The 18,920-nt window shown below is 44.8% G+C and overlaps 1 protein-coding gene across 4 annotated transcripts in view; it reads left to right on the top strand.

Annotated features, from left to right (window-relative positions):
• Positions 1-3,579: 3,579 nt before the first annotated feature.
• SLC8A3 (solute carrier family 8 member A3) overlaps positions 3,580-18,920 on the top strand; it is a 202,266-nt gene continuing 186,925 nt past the window's right edge. For all 4 annotated transcript variants that reach the window (XM_075065404.1, XM_075065402.1, XM_075065403.1 and 1 more), the window contains exon 1: positions 3,580-4,069. The gene's annotated coding sequence lies outside the window, so the exon portion shown is untranslated. The remainder of the gene's footprint in view (positions 4,070-18,920) is intronic.

The raw sequence follows: 18,920 nt of genomic DNA, 5'->3' as shown, positions 1-18,920 counted from the left end.
TCCATGCTAATGACAGGTTCTGCTTGATAACAATCCAAAGCAGAGTGGACTGATGCATGTTCATTTTCATCATCATGAGTCAGATGCCACCAGCAGAAGGTTGATTTTCTTTTTTGGTGATTTGGGTTCTGTAGTTTCTGCACTGGAGTGTTGCTCTTTTAAGACATAGGAAAGCATTCTCCATGCCTCGTCTCTCTCAGATTTTGGAAGCCACTTCATATTCTTAAAGCTTGGATCGAGTGCTGTATCTGTCCTTAGAAATCTCATATTGGTACCTTCTTTGCATTTTGCGAAAGTGTTCTTAAAACAGACATGTGCTGGGTCATCATCCGACACTGCTATAACATGAAATATATGGCAGAATATGGGTAAAACAGAACAGGAGACATGCAATTCTCCCCCAAGGTGTTCAGTCACAAATTTAATTAATGCATTCTTTTTTTAACAAGCATCATCAGCATGGAAGCATGTCCTCTGGAATGGTGGCCGAAGCACAAAGGGACATACAAGTGTTTTAGCATATCTGGCAAGTAAATACCTTGCAACGCTGGCTACAAAATTGCCATGCAAATGCCTGTCCTCATTTCCAGGTGACACTGTAAATAACAAGCAGTTAGCAGTATCTCTCATGAATGTAAACAGACTTGTTTGTCTTAGCAATTGGCTGAACAGGAAGTAGGACTGAGTGGACTTTGTTTTTCATTTTGAATGCAGTTATGTAACAAAAAATCTACATTTGTAAGTTACACTGTCACGATAAAGAGACTACACTTCGGTACTTGCATGAGGTGAATTGAAAAATACTATTTATTTTGTTTATCATTTTTACAGTGCAAATATTTGTAAAAAAAATAATATAATGTGAGCACTGTATACTTTGTATTCTGTTTTCTAATAAAATCAATATATTTGAAAATGTAGAAAAACATCCAAAAATATTTGAATAAATTTCAATTGGTATCTATTGCTTAACAGTGCAATTAATTGCAATTAATTTTTTGGAGTTAATTATGTGAGTAACTGCAATTAATCAACAGCCCTAATAACAAGCACCAATTCACAGGTAGAGTATAATATAACTAATGAAGCCTCACACCACCCCTGTATAAATGGTGGATGATTGTTTCTATGACAGTAGTGCTAAAGGAGCGGGGCCCCATTCAGCTAAGAATCATACAAACACATAGTGTCTGTCCCACTGAGTTTACCCTCTTCATGGACAAGTCAGACACAGGGTAGGAAATAGGAGCTATTTTTGTCCTTGTATTACAGATGAGGAACTGAGGCATGAGAAATGGAGTGAGTAGGCCAAGGAGACACACACTGGCACAGTTGGGATCAGAAATCAATACTTGTTGACTCCTGGTTCTGCATCTTAACCACAAAAGCTGTTCTCCTTCTCCATCATACCTTACTTGGTGTCAGGGCTCAGGATTAGTTGCAACACTGGTACCAATCTTGTTCTTACACAGTGCAGGAATAGGTGTAATGACTGATAATGGCCACAGCCCAGGCACCATGTATCAGAAGAAACTGATGAAACATGATCATACACATAGCTGCCTGTGGCTTAGGCAAAGCATTCTAGCCTTCCCCTGACATTCACAGATCTCAGGGAGTAATGCCATGCTGCTGGTTTTATGCATAGATATTGTTAATAATTGTTTTCCCTGTGTCAGGCATAAAGGACGGTAGAATGGTGAAAGCCTGATATTAGCCAATAGTGTGGGGGGAGGGGGGGCGCTGGCTTTTGTATTACTGAGGGGCCCATGTTTGTGTGTGGGCTACAGTCCTGTGCACCTTCTCTGTTGTATGTGTGCCTAATGTTGTGTAAATGAGAGCTGCTCCCAGATCCCTCTCTCCCTCTTATTGTCAGGTCTGCTCCAGTTATTCAGATGAGCTGCCTTGCCTGTGTCAGGAACGGCCCAGCTTATCTGTTGCACAGGTGGCTGTTTATCTGTTGCATAGGTGGCTGTTGCTTGTTCTGGGGTGAACCAGCTGGCTAGTTTGTGGTGGGCCTCCTTTCTCAGGATAAACTTGGTGCTTGTCTGATTTTCTAAGGGCAATATTTTCTCTACATGCTTTAGTGATAGACTCCAGCAACCCCCTCTCTCCACCCCACGGAGGCTACAGGCTACATCTGTACTGCTGACTCTGCAGCAGGGGTTGGGTTATTCGTGGAGAGCAGTGGTGGCTGACTTTTGGGAGCTGCGTGTGCTTGCAGCAGCTAGAGTTCATAAGTACTGCACATGTGTGATACTTTGCATTCTCCTTGTTTGGCTAGGCAGCCCTCTGCTATTCATTCATTCTTTCTGTAGGTACCTTTTTTCCTGACTTGCCTCTCCTTCCTTGCCTAGCTTCTCACCTCTCTGCATCCCTTTCCTGTCTTAACTTTCTCTGTGTATATATCTGCTGCTCTGACATGCCTGGGGTCAGAGCAGTGACATGGTTCTGGAACAGATTCAGAATGCTCCCTGTTCTACTTTGTGTTGCTAGTCTGCATAGTCACTTTTGACATGGGCAATTAGCACTTGTGTAAGTGCTTAAGTCTTCAAACTAAAAGCTACTGCTTCAAAACACAGCACAAGTCAAATGATGAAAGAATATACCAGGGTGATGAGTTTACAACAGAGTAAAGACTGTTTCCCTTTATAAAACAGTACCTCATTCCACAGTAATGCTTGTTACTCTTCTGTACGCTGCAGTTTGAGGACTTTGCTCTACAATCCTTCAAAATTCTTTCAGAGGCAGCCTATGCCAACAGGTTAATCTTCGGGGAGATACATTCACCCTTCCCTGCTGCGGTTATGCCTCACAGATATAGAGGCAATTTTAGGCTGTGAAAAACATTGTGTCTGTACATAATTTTGTGTCTTACACAAAATGCAAAGCCCTCATTCTGTTCTGTGGTTGTGGAACATGCCTAGCCCAGTCTGCTTTGGCCAAAGTCAAACACCAACATGTAAGGCAGCACATATTTTTAGCCTAAAAATTATTTGCCACCCCTCACAAGTTGTTTGACTTTGGTTAAAAAGATGACTGGGTGGATTCCGCCACCACAAAACAAAGCATACAGTTTCAAATGAATACCCAGGACACAAAGCGAGGACTGACTCTGCCTATATAATTTTCTTGGCTATATTTAATCTCTCAGATGTGTTTGGCAGATACTTTAAATTTAAGATTTACAATCAATATCTTTTGATTTGAAGCTGAGCTCCTGGTATCCCTCAGTCTTCTGACTGAAATATACAAGGTACAAAGTCAAGTCAATAAACTTGAGAGGCTCCAGTGGTGATCTCTGTTCAGTCAGCGTGTGTGAAATTAATAAAGCTGGTCTGTCTGTATTTATTTTGGACAGGGTTTGTCTGTGGGTTTATTGTGTTTTTTTTTTTTTCCTTTAAACAATCTGGAAACCTCCCCCGCCCCCAATTCAGAAGAATAAATATGCATGGCTTGTAATTCTGTTGCAGTTCTTGCGCCCAGCTGATAGGGTGACGTGCAGTTTGGAGGTTTAGAGATTGGCTTTTTGATTTGGCTTCTTGCTGCAGTTGTGCAAACCTCGTTGTCTCTCAGAAGTCAGGCTCAGCGGCTTGCCTGGTGCTGTGATGCTGGAAAGTCTCAGCTGAGCCCCGATGGTGTGAGAGAGAAGGGGGAAGCCCGGCAGATTCGATTGCAATTGGGGCACAATCCAGTTTTTCCTCTTCAATCTTCATTCATCCTTCTCTTCCTCCTCCTCCTTCTTCCCCTGACCACATCTCCCCGCCCCAAACTATATTGCACACCCCAGGAGATCAAGGCTGGTGGATTTATCAACATTCAACCACCCCTCCCTGCCCCCCGCCCCCGATTTCCCGATGTACTTCCCCACTCACCCTGACAGCTGCAAAAGAGAGCAGAGGTTTTTTAGCAAGCGAGGCAAGTTGGACTGACATGCAAAGGAGGACCCCGCGCCCCTCCCCAGTCAGTGATTACCCACCAGATGCAATGAGCTCTGTTTAAGAACCGGCAGGATCTGTACTGGGGAGCAACCAGCCCCCCCCGGAAGTCAGACAGGCAACCAGGAGGGGTAAGTAAGAGGGCTCTATCCCTGCTCTGTAGGAAATGCAGGGCGTGTGGTTAAGTTTCCTGCTATGAAGCGGGTCCTGATTTATTGCATGCGAATTGCCACTGAGGTATAGTGGGGTGGTGCGGGGGGCAGGGATCTCGCTGTAAGAGCGTCCAGCAGAGAAGGGGTTTTAACATTGGAAACCCGGACAGATTTGTCACAATCGTGCCGTTTTCCTGCCCCCCCCCCCGTGCGTGTGTGTACACGTACAGCTGGAGATACGCCGCCTGCTGCAGCTTCGCATCCCGGCGCGAGCAGCCTCTGCGCTTGGGCCATGCGAAGAAGGGAGGGGGGGGGTTGCAAGGCAGGGGAGCTGCTGTTTCCATGCTCCGGGGTGCTCGGATAACGTGGCTCTGTTTCCCTCCTCTCTGTAATATCGTGTTTCAGGGACCAGGAGCTTTCCGGGGGAGGGGGGATGGGTCCAATCTACAATAACAACAAGCCGGCGGCAGCTGAGAGGGAAAACGCTCAGCCAGAGGAGCAGTTGCAGACCCAAACCCGGGGTTCAAAGCGAACGTGCCGAGAGCCCGGCAGCTCCTGTGCAAAAGCAGGCAGGTTCCTCCCCGGGTTGGGGTGGGGTGGGGAAGGGAGCGGAGCGGGCACGTTAGCCGGAGTAAATGCCTCTAATGCAGTGCTATAAATGTCTTGCTTTTCAATGCCCGACTCGGGCTAGGGAAGCAATGCGAAGGGGCAGCGTGCAATTTGCAAAGCGGTTGAAATTGGCCAGGTGCAGTTTCCCCTAGGACATAAAAAAGCTTGCAACAGCGTCGGTGAATCTCTCTGGCTGCAGGCGAGAGCGTTTTATTTTGGTTTATTTCTGGGAGGGGGGTGGCACACGAAAAGCCCCACAAGAATCGGGAGCAGGATTGTTATGATTCTTTCGAAGGGAAAGGAACCCTGGAAGCCCCCGGTGTGTCTGCCTGGCTGTCTGTCAGCGTGTGCGATTAATCTTGTACAGCTGTTGTGCTCCATCCATTTGTGCTGAGATCTTGTTTACCTCGGTTTTCAAATATAGCTGCTGCGCCATGCTCTTCCCTAAATAGGGCAAGGGCAGTTTACTTTGTAGTAGGAGACAAGCTGGGATTTCTGCTCTTCGGAAGGGGGTTACCCTGCTGCCCTCATGGCTTCTTATGCCTTGATCTCCCTTCCCCAAGAGGAAGCGGGGACCAGCCAAATACTGCCAAGCATAGGAAGACATAGGACTTTCTTCTGTACCCTTTTTAACAATGGTTTCTTCCAGCCCCCACAATCCTCTGAACACACACACACACAATTTGACCTAAATGTTGAATAATGTTATACTCCCCTCCCTTCCTTTTTTATTTTATTTTTTTCCCCACCAATAAGTCTCCCCCTGGGTCTGAAATCAAACACCTGTACATCAAAAAAAGTGATATGCACATTTTTCTCAAGTTGAACTGCAGTGTAGTAATGGGGTTCTTGGCTTTCTTGGGATATCCTGGGGGCTTGTTTTTAGGGTTAACCTCCCTAAATGTACTTAAAAAATTAAGGTGAGGTGGCGTGTGTGTGTGTCCTATAATGGCCTTTTTGTTGGGAGTGTGAGAAGATACATTTCTGTTCACATCATCCTCTCCTGATATCTATTAGGGGAAGGGAGAATTTTGCTGAGCCATTTTTGATTCTAAGAGTAGGTCCTAAAGACAGAGCAATGGGAGACTGTAGACAACCTCTAGCCAACATCTCCCCATTTAAAAGCTTTTATCTGTTCAGCTCTTGCTGCCTGCTGTTGAAGCCAAGGAGAGCAGGAGCTGGCTGTAGGGGATCATTACACCTCACAGGCCTTGTAGATAATTTGTAGGCTTGGTGCAATGGGGAAAGGAGAGGCAGCTTTCAAATGTGGTGCTAACTGTCAGAGCAAGTTTCTAACTTTTCCCCATCTGCAGCTGGATTACAGGCATTTTATTTGCCTTTCGTGCAATTTTAGTAATGAAGGTAATTCGTGTTTGGTAATTCTGTGCTTGCATGTAAGCTTGGTGGTTGTCTGATGCAATAATTTTTGTTCCCTGGATAGAAGTAATGAGTTAGAAGGAGAGAGGGCATAAACCCTCTATTAAAGTATATAAGGCTCAGGAAAGAAGAGGTGTTTGTTTTATTAGAGCTGTGACATGGGAGCTGGGACTCCTGATTTCTCTTCTCCGCTCTGCTACTAACTTGTAGTATGACCTGGGGCAAGTCCCTCAACCTCCTTTTTTCTCAGTTTACCTATTTAGGTATAATAAATGGGTATAATATCTACTGCATGGAGATGGGAGTTGAGGCTTAGTTAACTGATATTTATAAAGCTCTTCAGCTCCTCAGATAAAAGGTGAAATATATCCAAACAGAAACGTCTTAGTCTCATAACCCATAATCCCAATTAACATAGTTTCAAAATCAAAAACACCCAAACATGCTGTCCCAGACTTGGCACCAACATGCATCACCAAGGGCTTGTGGTTAAGGTGCTGCACTAGAACTTGGAAGACATGGGTTAACTCCTTGCCTGTGCCACAGGTTTCATGTTGGATCTTGTGCAAGTCACTTAATCTCTCTGCAACTCAGTTCTCTATCTGCAAAATGGGGATAATGACATTTCCCTACCTCCCATCAGGTTTGCAAGGATAAATTCATTTAAAGCTGGTGAGGTTCTCAGATACTAGGATTGAGGGCCACATATCTATCAAGAAATGGACATGCACAGCAGCACTTGCACTATTCAATATTCAGAATAAATAGCCCACTTATATGTAAAGTGACAACTTAGATGATGACAAGTAGTGGTCCCAATACTCCTATCCATCTGGATAGTCTATTATGTTTTGGATCATGCAAACACTCTCCATTGTTCCAAACACCAATCTTCAGAATTGCACCACTAGGATATTACATTTGTATTCTAAGTATTGTAGAATCCTTGGGTCATGTGAACACTATACCATATCCCAGATGCTTTTCTGTTGGTGCTCACTGTGCATGTACAAGAGTGTGAGTTGCCCAGTACACTCTCACTCACTCATGCCCGTCACCCCAATTGGGGTATGGGCCACCAACCACAGATCTGTAGTCAAAATAATAGACTTGACTTGTTGTTGAGGAATGCTATACGTGTCCCTTGCAGACAAGTGAATAGTTTGAAATGCTGCTCCTGAATTTTCTTTTCTTTGTATTTCAAAGGTTGTGGAATAAAAGCTGTAAGTATATGACAGCTGCAGAGTTACACCAGGGATGAATTTGGCTGAGTGTGTTTCTATTTTTTTTTTTTCCCCTGAAACACAGGTATTGAAGCTGGATGGAGATGGTCTGAGAGTCTATGGCAAATCCTACTGCTGGTTAAAAGGTGGTTTGCTAAGGAACTTGACTAGGCCATTGACTTCTCTTGTGTTTTGATTTGGTGTGTATCCATACAATTGGACAGCTTCAGAAAGTCCTGGCTGAATAAGACATCCTCCCTTTCCAAGGATAGGAAGTGTTATAATTGAGTGTGTCAGCACTTTTTAGAGAAACCACATTAAAATGAATTCTTCCTCCATAACAATATTTTAAAACCAAGGTTTATAAATATAAACGAATTATCTGTTGTTCAGTCAAAATACAGCAATCCCCCCATCCCAAAACATCCTGGATAACCAAGGAGCCTTTTAAAAACATTTTTGCATGTTTGTACAATCAAAAATGGCTTTGCCTGCCAAATTTAATTTGTTTTTCAATCAAGTGGTAATATGATCTAATTCTGTATTAAAAATAAATAAAGGTAATTAATTTACACAAAGAGGAGAGGAGAAATCTCAGATGTTAAAGTGGAAAAACCTCTGAAGCCAGGAAGTTCATAGTTGAGATACTCCGGCATCCAGTCACCCCTCTGTGTCCAGGTAATTTCACAGTTGTTACTGTTTGTATATCATTTATATTATAGTAACTGCTAGAGGCATCAGCCAGGTTGGGTGCCCATGTTGCTAAGTGCTATACAAACATGTTGTCAATGACAATGTGCATCCTGAAGAGCTTATGTATCTAATTCTGGTTGTTGGGCAGCGTTCGGGGTGGCTGGTTGGAGTTTAGTGGCCGGGATCAACGCTCTGAGATCAATCCACCAGCGGTCGATTTAGTGGGTCTAGTGAAGACCCGCCAAATTGACAGCAGATCATTCTCCAGTCGACCCCTTTACTCTACCCCCGACAAGAAGAGTAAGGTAAATCAACGGGAGAGTTTCTCCTGTCGACCGCCACGCAGTGTAGACCCTGCGGTAACGTGACCTAAGGTACGTCGACTCCAGCTACGTTATTAAGGGAGGTATTTGGCCCTTTAGAGCTTCCTTACAATAGTTTTTGCTAACAAAAAACACCCTAAACCCGCAAACTAGCAGTTGCCATACTAACGATAAAGACAGCTTTTTCTAGAGCTTCCATTTTAATTTACTGGCAGGTTATTTTAAGATAGCACAACGATCTCGTTCCATTTGTTACTGTGGCACTAGTAACCTGCCAGGGGGCATAGATCAGCATTCACGTCGCACTCCCTGTCAGTGCCGGGCCGGGAAAGCCAATGATCCAGCCAGTGGACCAAATTCGGTGATGAACCCTGGTCACCTGCCACCTGAGGCACATTGCACATGCGTTCAGTGGAGGAGTACCCCGCCTCCTTTCATCTGAGCCTCCCAGCTACAAGTACAGGCAGAGACATGGTGGTCAAACAGCAGTCAACAAGATTAATATCTTGTACATCTGAAGGGCTTTTTAACCAAAAAAGTTTTGAAGAGCTTTAAGGCTAGATCCACAAAAGGATTTAGGTTCTGTGCCCAACATTTAGGTGCCACTGAGATCCTCAAAACCTCTAATCAGTTGCTACCTAACCCTGTAGGTTCCTAAAATCCCTTGGCATCTGAGTTTCTAACAGTGAGCATGCATACAGCCACCTCAGTCGTGGCACTTAGGTACCCATCTCGTACCTAAACCCCAGCAGGATCCTCAAACTAGGCAACCCCCAACCTATGAGGCCTGATCCAGTAGGCAGTCTTAGAGTATGCCTAAACCCACACAAAACGGTCTGGCTGTGGGTGGATGAGAGGGTGGAGGCAGTAACAGCCTCCTTTAGCCCAGTGGTTAGGGTACTGACCTGAGTGGTGGAAGACCTGCTTTCAGATCTCTGTTCCATGCATGTAGTGAGAGAGAGAGCATTGTAGCCGGGTCTCCCACATCAATGCTCGCTCATGCTCTCTCTCTGCATGTGTGGAGCAGAGATCTGAATGCAGGTCTTCCACCTCTCAGGTGAGTGCCCTAATTGCTGGGCTGTAGAGCTCACTCCTTGGCTCAATGCGTATTTATTTATTAATCCACGGTGGAACAGCTTTGGTGGGAAAGATGAAGATCTCATAGTCCAGAATATCCCATAGTCCTGTTACTAAAGCACTCACCTGAGAACTGAATGGGTTCCAATCGCTGCTCCACATCAGGCAGAGGGGAGAATTGGACCTGGATCTCCCAAATTCTGGGTGAGTGCCCTAACTCTCTTCCATGCAAAATACCGCTTAGGTGCCTGACTCAACCCAAGCAAAGATAGATGCCTCCCTCCAGCCCAGATTTAGGTGCCTGACTGCCTGGGTGGTGGGCGGGAGGGCTTTACGACCTACCCCTCTTTCTTGGCATTTCCTACTAGCTAGCTTAGGCAAGTCCTCCACTTGGCATGCTGCCTTTTGTGGATCCCAAATGTCTTAGGCACCTAACTTTCCTAATGCATTGTATAGAGTGTTAGGCATTGCATTGCTTAAGTCCCTTTTGTGGATCTAGCCCTTGGAAAGACTATACTCTTAGGAATCCCTTCAGTTTCCACACTGATAAGTGGCCACCTCTGGAGCATGACTTGGCAGCTGTTTAACAGCACAAAGCAATGCTCTACAGCTGTTTAGGTAGTAATGTAGAATACTGCTGTGACAGACTGACAATATCCTGTAATATACCGAAGAAACCTTACGGAATTTAGATAAGCTTTACTGAGTTCAGTTACCCCTGTTGAATTAGGGTTAACACCTTTGGGGTACATTTTATTAAAAACGCAATTGTGTATTGGTTATTGTGTAATTCTGGTACCTTTTCTAGTAGGGAAGGGGGATGCTAATGTACTACTTCTGTTCTCAACTGTTTGAAGTCATCCCCCCCGGGGAGATATTCATACACCAGTTCAAACTGGATTCTCCAAAGACCTACAGACGAAGACTTCTGGAAAACCTCAGGGTTTTCTTCCTGACCCAGCATACGAACAGGGCTTTTGCTCCACAGAGGGCCTTGAATTCTTCGGGGAGGATTGGAAGAACTTGGCCTACTGAGGCCTTGTGAGACTGTGCACTTGTCCTGAGTTGAAGCTCTGATGAACTTGTAACCACAGGGTTGCTCTATTGAAAGACTGCGCCTGCCAGAGCCCATGTGAGAATGGTGGTGATGTCTGATAAGTTGGGTCCTAGTAAAATCATGGCAGTGAAAAATGCGTCATGGACTGTGAAGTCTGGTCTCCCCCGTGAAATCTGTATAGTACAGGATAAAATTACACCAAAGACCAGATTTCACGGGGGAGACCAGTATTCTTCAAACTGGGGGTCCTGACCCACAAAAGGGTTGCAGGGGATTTGCGGTATTGCCACCCTTACTTCTGTGCTGCCTTTAGAGCTAGGTTGCCTGAGAGCAGTGGCTGCTGGCCAGGTGCCCATCTTTGAAGGCAGTGTCCCACCAGGAGCAGAGCAGAGGTAAGGGTAGCAATACCATACTACGCCATCCTTCCTTCTGCGCTGCTGCCTTCAGGGCTGGGCAGCTGGACAATGGCGGCTGCTGGCTGAGGGCCTAGCTCTGAAGGTAGCGGCATAGAACTAAGAGTGGCAATCGCATACCATACCATGCCATCCTTACTTCTGTGCTCTTGCTGGCAGAGGTGCTGCCTTCAGAAGTGAGTACTTGGAAAGCAGCAGCTGCTGACTAGGAGCTCAGATCTGAAGGCAGTGCCGCCACCAGCAACAGCGGAGAAGTAAGGGTGGCAATACTGCGACCTCCCTACAATAACCGTGTGACCCCCCCCCCCCCCCCCACACACACGCTCCATTTTGAGTCAGGACCCCTACAATTACAACACTATGAAATTTCAGATTTAAATATCTGAAATAATGAAATTTATGATTTTTAAAATCCTATGATCGTGAAATTAACCAAAATGGACTATGAATTTGGTAGGGCCCTACTGATACACATGCTAAGAAGTTTGTAGATTCTTTTATTGTTTTGAATGTTTTCTCTGTCATGCTTTTTACCTTAAGGTGTGGCAACTTGCATGTGTAACAATTACACTGGTATCTGTCTCTGAAGAGAAAGCAAGCAGGAGTCCTAAGGCAATCTCTTTGTGCTGGGAATGACACAGTGAAGGCAGGGAACTATCCAACCTGGGAACACCCCAGTCAGAGGGGAAAGAGACTGGTGTCTCCACCCAAGAGAGGCCACAGTCAGGGAGCTGAAAGCCAAGAGTGGTGGCCTTACTGACCACTGGGGAGGAGGGAAATCCAGGTGCATTTGTCCTGAACTGTGACAACCTCATTAAACACAAGCTACAGAGAGAACTTAATGAGGCAAAATGTAATAATCTCATTCAGGAACTTTGGCTATAATGCTGAGATGAACAGCCCCTGTTATTACTAAAATTATCATGGGAGGTCTCCTAAAAACCAGAAACCATTAGGTCTTTCCCCTTTTTGGAAAGGGGACACCCTCCAGTAGCACAGTATCCCATAACATTGTACCAATTCCACACTGGATAAGTATTTATCCCAAGGGAAATGTGCCACCTACTAAATTACCAGCACCACTCCTTAAGCACTCTGTATTTCCTTGCTGATCTTCCTTCCATGTTTGAGATCTGATAAAATCACAGTCTGTGGTTGTATGCCTCTGAGGTGAGCAGCAGAAACCACCAATTTGGTCAACTTAATGTATTCTCTGTACATACACACGCATCATATATCATTTTAAAGCCTATTATGTCTACTTTAAGATGAGGATCTTTCAAGTGGTACCATAGAAACAGTGATAAACACTGATACCACCAATATGTTAAAATTACTACTTTGAAATATTTGCATTCATTTGTTAGTTTAACGACTCTGTATTATTTTAAGACATCAAATTGGATTTCTTTGTGACCTCAAAAGAAGCAACAATCTAAAGGGTAAAACAAAATCTAATAATAAATTTGTGCACATATCATTGAAATGTAATAGCACAGGTGACATTTCTAGTCAATATCATTCTCATCTTGTTCACCACTCTGATTTCGGTCGAGAGTGCGTGGGATACCACGGTCTTCGTTGCCTTGGCATATACACAGTTCGGTGCAGGGAAGATTATTCTCACTTCAGACTAAGTTGATTCTCCAGTGATCCCTAAAGATGCAGGCACAAATACGGTCTTGTAGAAGCTCAAGTGCCATTGGGCTCTTGAAAAATACAGGAAATAGCTCATCATCCCCATTTTTCCATCCATGTTGCTTGCAAAGGTGATCCAATATTTGGTTAAGCTATGTGCGAAGACATCCAAAGCGTTGTCAAAATGCTCTTTTGGCATGCTCTTCAAAACTGCTCTCACATGGTGGAAGTTTGGCCAGTGACTTGTCCTTTTTGATGGCTAAATTGACGTTCAAGCAACTCCAGCACCTGTGGGTCATCTTTTCTGTCTCGCTCTGGTCATACAGCACTGCTACCAACTTCCTTGCTGCAGAAATTGTGGCTTCTCCATCCATCTCTCCCAATTTGGCAAAATCTCTGAAGTGGTAAATTCCCTTTGTTTTGACAACTTTAAACAGATATTTATTTTCCCCCAATACCAAATAGGAGTGGCTCAGAGTCACATTCTGTTAATGCATGTACAGCAGGAAGTATGTTGCAGAAGTCAAGAGTGAGTGCATCACAAATTGCATGCACAGGTAGGAAGCGATACTTGTCAGTTGGGCTGGTTATGGTGCCCATTTCTATCTACATTTTATCTATGGATTCCATTTTTGGAAAGTAGTGAACAGCAAGGACTAAAACAGCTGTATCAGGAGACCTAATTACTAGGGTTCTTTTGACACCCAGAGGCCCAAAAGCTATATTGGCATGTACAGCATGCAGAAGCATCCTTGTGTCCATAGATGCCTCTCTACTAGGGGAATGCTTGACACCCCCACACTCTGCCCCAGGGTTGCCCCCACTCTACCCCTTCCCCCAAGGCTCCACCTCTTTCCACAGCTCACCCTGAGCACACCCCATCCCTACTTCTCCCCCTCCCTCCCAGTGCCTCCTGCATGCAGGGGAACAGCTGGGAGGGAAGGGGAGGAGTTGATCAGTGGGGCCACCTGTGGGTTGGAGATGCTTGGGGTGTGGGAGGAGCTTGGCTGCCAGTGGGTGCTTAGCACTCACTAATTTTTTTCCATGGGTTCTCCAGTCATGGAACACCCATGGAGTTGGCAGCTATGCTCGTGTCCCCTTCCTCTTGAGTAGTATACAAGTCTTAGTCTTCTTCAACCACCTGTAGTGATAGTGGGCTTTGCTACTTCACTGTTGGAAAAGCATCCAGCAAGGAGTGTTTTTGTTTTGGGCGTGTGCCTACTCTCAATGGCAGTTTGGACCATGTATTCACAGAGGGATTTTACAAGTGGTGGCTTGTTAAATGCCACATTTGGAAACTTTTTCTTGGAGGCACAGGGTGTTCACCAATCATCTGGTATTTCTTGCATTCAACCTTAGATCCTGTTCGGTGTTGTCATTCTGCAGTTTTCAGAGGTACTGTTGTCCTATCTGATTACAGAATTACTTTTGCCAAATTCTTTTAGGACCTTCCTCAAATTCTCAGCAGCCAGTTCATTGAATGTGTGGAGTTTGTCTCCAGCCATCATTTGTATGACAGCCATGGCATCTCTGATGTACACTGTGCTTACTGTGTTGCATAGTGTGACCGGGTGCTGGCTAGGAAACCCTGAGCTGCACCTCTGTCATGCCAGCTCCAATCAGGAAAGGGGAATTGGAGCTGGCTGAGTAAGCCCAGCCCTAAGTGGCAAATGGAACAGCTGCCGGCCTTGCTAGCCAGAAGCTACATAAAGGTTGGCAGGAAGGAAGCCAGGGGGAGGGGAAAGGGAGAAGTCAGGGAATTAAAGGCCACGCTCCCCTGCTGGCTGTAAGCCTGATGCTGTCTGTAGCTACAACAGCGGTGGGCAAACTTTTTGGCCTGAGGGCCACATCGGGGTTGCAAAACTGTATGGAGGGCTGGGTAGGGAAGGCTGTGCCTCTCCAAACAGCCTGGCCCCTGCCCCCTCCCACTTCCCCTTCCCTCACTGCCCTCCTGAGAATCCCCAACCCATCCAATATCTCCTGCTCTTTGTCCCCAGACTGCCCCATCCCAGGACTCACCCGGACCTCTCACCTTATCCAACCCCCCCTTCTCCGTGTCCCTTGACTGCCCCAACCCCTATTCACACCCGTGCCCCCTGACAGGCCACCAGGACTCCCATGCCCCATCCAACCCCCAGTCCCCTGGCTGCTGGACTGCATGTAATGTGCTCTTCTTGCCTCTGAACTGAAAGGTGTGAACTTTGTCTTCAATACTTCTTGTAAGGCCATTTCTTTCTCTTAGCTTTTGCATATTCATAATATGAAGCAGTGTATTGTAATCTCTAACACTAATCTATGCATAAGGGTTACTGAATTTAAAAATCTAGTTGCTAGAATATTTCAAAGGCTAGTATGGCATGCATAGGCAATTACAAATTAAAACCTTCTACCAGGCAGACTGGATGCCACAAACTACGTTATATGTACAAAACCTTTTAAACTGAGACGCATTATACAGTATTAGGAATTCACGTATATTTATATCTATCCGGTGTGCAAAACTATGGGTATACAATCTATAGCTGTACAACCTTCTGGGAGAGACTGATCTGGCCCACAACTCTCAACTGAAAATATAGAAAACTGTTGTTATCCCTTGAGATACTTTAACAACTAACAGTTGAGTGGGTAGCAGTGTTAGTCTGGATCTGTAAAAAGCAACAAAGAGTCCTGTGGCACCTTATAGACTAATACCAATACATCGGTTAGTCTATAAGGTGCCACAGCACTCTTTGCATATTCTTAGTTGTCAAAAGCAACAATGTGAAAACATTTCATCTTATTATTTAAAGATGTTGGTATTTACCATTTTTGTCATGAGCTAAAGAGCTTCATCAGTTCTGGAAAAAAATAGTTCCCCATGCAAAACCCATAAAAATCTTTTAATGCATTGTCATCTGGTAGCTTTGACCAATGTGACACCACAATAAGGTGTTGAAATTAACTTAAACAGTGAAATTGCAAAAAAGGACGCTTTCTTATTATGGGTACCATTGTTTCCCCTCACCTACAGGCTTATGGCACCAGTTGACAGCTACACCATATTTTTAGGTACATTTAGATGAGGCAAGCTTTTGAATGATATATGATATGGGGATGTGAGTGTTGGGGGTACATTAAACTTCAAAAATATGTCCCTTTTTGGAGAATTGCCACCTGCCTATGTAGAGTAGACTTATACAGTATGAGTAAAATGTACCCCGATGCAGCAGATCAGCACAAGGAGTACTAAATCTTAAAAACAAGGCTCAAGTGGAATGTAAGGGGGACATACTCCTTGTACTGTCCCACTGCAAATGGGGTAGGTACGTTCCCAGACAAATTTAGTCACTGTCCTTAAAATTGTGTTTATTTAAAAAAAAAAATTGAATGGGGCAAATTTAGAGGATTACTGAAGATTTAAAAGGAACATTGAAAGGGCAAGAATGTTAAGGTAAGGCAAGACTTTAACAAAAACCTTCCCAAACCTCTGAGAAATATTGGAAAGTGTGAAAATGCAGTTAAGGTATCCCAAATAACTTTAACGCTCCCTTCCTGTCCTCCCCGTTATCTGCACCCTTGAATATGGGTGAGTTTAAGGCCTCATCTAATCTTGGACACTGAGCTAATGGTGCCAGTGGGAGGTCAGTTTCCTATAGCAGATGGACTTTAAAGTCCTCTTGTGACAACTGCTAAGTTAGTTGTGAGGTAGGTGACTAGCTCAAGGGTGCAAGCAGATTACAAGGGTGCAGGGCAGCTCCTGGATTATTAAGGGCTTCAAAGGTCTGTAGCAAATAACTTCAACATTTTAAATATAAAGCCTTCCCCAAAACACACGAAGGGATTGATCTTTGTGAAGGATAAGAGAATAAAACAAATGCTGAGCTTCTAGGCCAAGCCATCTTTGAGATATGATATGCCAAAAAGACTTAGATTTTCCAAAACGGGGTAAAAATATTCACATTTTAATCCCACTGTCATAGGTCTGAAATCCCTCGTCTGACTCACCTCAAATGAGGCTCAACAGGAACCTTGTTCATATCTAGTCTCTTCCACACCTTCCAGTAGCACAGGATTGCTCCTTACATGTGTATCTCAAGTGCTTCAAATGGTTCACTCTTGACTTGCCCTGTTGCCCACCATAACTCAGTGTACTTGGTCACCTTGGGTACGTATACACTGCAGTTAAATACCAGGGTCTGGCCTGTGGAGCTGTAAAATTGTGGTGTAGACATTCAGGCCTGGGCTGGAGCCTGAGCTCTGGGACCCTCTCGCCTTGCGAGGACCCAGAGCTTTCAACACCACAATTTTGCAGCCTGAGACCCGCAAACCCGCCAGCTAACACAGACCAGCTGCAGGTGTTTGGAGGGGAATGTCTACACTGCAGTTAGACTGCTACAACCCATTCCAGCTGGGGTGACCCTGAAGGCTGTGCAGAAGCATCAACTGGTACAACACACAGCGACGAATATCTGACAGTAGGTAACTGAGGAGAATGTTTCACATTTGTGCTCTGCCTCTCTTACAATTATTGATCTGCTTTAAAGACTTAGGGTCAAGTACCCTGCAGGTGTGAATGTAACACCACTGATTTAAATGGAGTTGTACTCATTTATGCCAGTGGAAAATTTGGCTCCTACTCATAACTCAAATGCTGGCATGTAAGATGAATATCAAGCGACCTCTGGACCTCACCTTTCTCTCTTCACACTTGCTGAGAACACCACGATCAACAGGGATGTCACAGCTGTCAGAGCCCAGGATGAAACACTGTACAGCTGGGAGCTGTGTGTTTTTGGGTGGGGTATTGGACTGGGGCCTTGCTACCTGGGATCAGGCTGAATTTAAGTCTAGTCGTCTTCAGAGCACAGTACAAGTTGTGGCTCTCTGGGCAATGCTCCTCTCTCAAGGAAGGAGGCTGGTGATATTGTGCCCAAAAGGGAAATGGCCAGTGGCCTGTTGGTAGTGCTTTTATTTTTACTTTGATAATCTTCATGCAAGAATGATCCTTCAGAAACTCGGGTTCTGACAGCCAAGGGCAGAGACTATAGCCCTAGTCAGACAGCACAGATACTTGTACTAATGCTTGCAGTTGGCACCTGAGTGCTATGGTGATGGGCGCATTAGAAACTGGAAGGTGAGTCTTCTTGTTCTCTTGTAAATTACTCTCACTCTCCGGGCATCTTTTTTCCTTGTGTTAAACGTAAAGGATAGTTTCAGGCTCGCTACTTCTCATTATGTTCTCCTTTTTCTACCTTAAATAATCCATCTAGCCAAACCCAACCTGACTGATGCTGCCCTCACTGTGACACTGAGCACACAACATGCTGCATGAAAATCTGGCTTTGTGGGTGAATGCAGCATGAGCAGTGACCCTCCTAGCATCCCTGCTAAAAATAAAACTCTTCCCTTCTGGCAGTCTTGGGGTTGCTTCTAATAGGTAGCCAGTCTCACCCCAGGGCTTAACTTTTGAGAATGTTGGGAGCTGGCTCATCTTTGGGAAGCTGCACTGAGGTAGTGAGGGTGAGGATGTTCATATGCAGCAGGTGCACCTCAGTTGCTCCCTAAAAACTGCCAGATAGCCCAGTTACATGATGGGTAATGCTCTGCATTTCGTAGCCTTTGTGCAGCATACATCTGTGTTTCTCTAACCACCCAGCCTTCTCGATACTCCTAATCCAGCTCTATCTTCCAGTTACATAAACCTCACGGTACCCGTACCCTTGATTGTTACCTCAACAAGCAACTCAACCCTCTGCCAGCTGCCTCCTCCCTTTAACAGCCTCCACACAGCGTTCCAGATCAGCGCCCCTCTTGGCTGCTGGTTAGCTGTCCCTCTCGAAGGAAAATAGGTATTGCTATGCTAGATCACACCAATGGCTGGACACTGTTCAGAACTAGATGCTTCATTATAGGAGCCTTTACACCTTGCTCTAAGCTGCAGTAAAATTCCTATAGCTGCAGATATTTGTTCATAACCCAAGGAAGCTAGTTGTTGGCTTATGTTCTGGAGAATGAGGGTTGATACATCATATTTGTATTATCCTAGCTAGGGAAACTATGGATAGTTTTAATATTCAGATACATATTGAACCCTTTTTTGAATCCCACCAAGCTCTTTGTCTTCATTTATATTGTGGCAATGAATTACACAGGCTTTTGACCCTGCCAGCAGGGGGACAACTACTGCACTGGTGGGGTGCAAAATAAACTTTATTAAGAAAATGCAAAAAACAGGGAAAATTCAATAGTGAGGGGTATGGGGTTTGTTAAGGTAGACAATTGGGGAGGGGTTTCTTTTAGTAAATAGTATATGGGGTTTCAATAGTGGGGTACAACACAGTGGCGTACAATACAGTTGGTAACCGATTAACACTGAAATATAAATGTAACAGGTAGCTAACAATTTCTTATGTAAAGGGTGTGTTACAGCAGCATATA

Source organism: Chelonoidis abingdonii, chromosome 4 (assembly GCF_003597395.2).
Source record: "Chelonoidis abingdonii isolate Lonesome George chromosome 4, CheloAbing_2.0, whole genome shotgun sequence".
Taxonomy (NCBI): domain Eukaryota; kingdom Metazoa; phylum Chordata; order Testudines; family Testudinidae; genus Chelonoidis; species Chelonoidis abingdonii.
This window is presented reverse-complemented; position numbering and strand designations above follow the sequence as displayed.